Source organism: Fopius arisanus, unplaced genomic scaffold, assembly GCF_000806365.1.
Source record: "Fopius arisanus strain USDA-PBARC FA_bdor unplaced genomic scaffold, ASM80636v1 scaffold00130, whole genome shotgun sequence".
NCBI classification, from domain to species: domain Eukaryota; kingdom Metazoa; phylum Arthropoda; class Insecta; order Hymenoptera; family Braconidae; genus Fopius; species Fopius arisanus.
The window spans coordinates 87,845-90,064 of NW_011887869.1; positions in this window are offsets into that span (position 1 = coordinate 87,845).

The window sequence follows — 2,220 nt, forward strand, 5'->3', positions numbered from 1 at the left end:
GAAATCAAGCCAAATAGGTGTTTCCAAGGTCCAGCTTGAAGCTTGGAATGAATGTTTAATGACCAGAATTGCAAAATTCTAAACGATCCATATTCGATCTTGAATATCGGATTATTGAGTCTAATTCGTACAATGTTTAACGGAGCAATGATGGTCGCACAGATATAGGACTCGCCCGAGAGATTTTCTAAAAATAAATGATTAAACAATTATTCTACAAGAAGGAGGAGTAGTCATTCATCTGGCGACGAATATTTTCTTTGTGACATCACCCTTTAGCTTCCTAGAAGGATCCAATTTATTCGCAGTACTATTGAACTGTAGAGAGAAGTTAAAATTCAATCCACTGAATTAGAAAAAAATGATAATTAAAAGAAAACACACTGGAAACAAAAGCGGCAATTGAAGGCGTATATTCTTGATTGAAATTCGGGTAATCAGTAGATATACGTCCTCCAATGAATTTTTCTGCGAAGCCAAATAAAATCATCAACCACCAACACATTACAAGGGGATGAAGAATAAAATTGCCGTGTACTCAAATATGGGCGATAAATTACTTGAATGGGGAGAGCACATCATGTCATCATCTTTGTGGGGAATGCATTGAATTGAATTTAACCTAGTTTATATGAATTATAAAAATCGTAAACCTTCAGAAATGGAGGGCAAGGAGAGTGCATCTACCAAGTGGGTGGAGGGATCAAGTCATCTAATGCAACCGCAGGTCCCGACACATTCAGTGTCAATTCCTAGGAGTTATGGGCAGAGAATTAACATTTCCCCCAATTTTCGGGAAAGAAATTAAAGGAGGGATTAGCACTGATTACCAAAATTTGCAACAAACTCATGTTCGTTAGCAACCAACCGGATTCATGAATCAATCTTTTCACGATCTTATTACCAATTCCTAGCACTAACCGTTGATTTGTTTTTCGAAAATTATATTGGTAATTGATTATACACTTCAATCAACCCGGCCCGTATTTGACTCAACTAGAAGATGAAAACTATATTGAAAAGTTTACATACTTTCTTCAAGATGGCACGTTATTGGCTCGATTCATTTCGAATTTGAATACTTGATCAATGCATTTCGAAAAAATGCACATTGTTTATATGCATGTCACCTCTTCAAAAAAAACGTGGATCTAATTTTATATCCATAATGTTACAAAACAATTTCTCAGTAACAGAGACCTAAATAATATATTGAAGACTGGAATAGCAATCACATAGTAATGGTAATTTCGATGAAAAGTAGTGGGACGCTTATAAAATTAAAGAATCACATATTTTCGAGACGGAATTAACGTAAGAATTAACGCATCACTTAATCATGAAGGAGATCATTTCTGGTATTGTCATCTCATTCTTCATTATAGCTTTGCATTTGTTCCATTTGATTGGAAATTTGAGGAAACAAGGGAGTAATGACATATATTTTTTTTCGATATAGTTATTGTTGCTAATAAATTGATAAGTCTTATGAAAATGAATATCTTCTTGAATATAGATATTTGATACACATGTATGATTAATCAAGCACCATCACAATAACTGAAGATCAGAGTTCACTTGAATTTTTTTGTTTTTCCTTGTTAAGACCCCCAAACATCATTATCCCCCTGAACTAATTGAATATCATAATTATGTATCAATTGCCTTTCCGTTTGATTGAACGAGCCTGAGAATGAATTTATTAGACCTTTATTCAATTAATATAACTGATTATTCCTCATGATAAAATCTCGACCAATAGGTGCATGGGATTTACCATCACGTGGTGAATATTACAGCGATAATTTTCGAAAGTAGCACGACATTGCTATACAATAAATAAATTATTTTTTCATAAAATTTCAAAATGACAAAATTTTAATCCGGAAATTGTGACTCGTCCATATTGTAAGTGGGAACAATATCCTGTAATTGGACAACCAATAGTGCCACCGCCACGGATAGGTTGGAGACACTGTTGAAAGTACTGAAGGATGAGCTAAATAGGACCTGGTGCAAGAGACTGATTGAAGTGGAAGAGATCCTAAAACGTAAGGCGGAAGAAAGGAAAGAGAGACGGGAGGAGCCGATAGGTGATAGGTGATGAGTGAAGAGGGTGAGGTGAGCAAAAGGACAGATTATAGCTAGGAGAAGGACAGAGGAAAGGGGAAACCGAGCAGTGCAATGGGGATCAGGGAGAATGGGACTGCAACCCCCCCC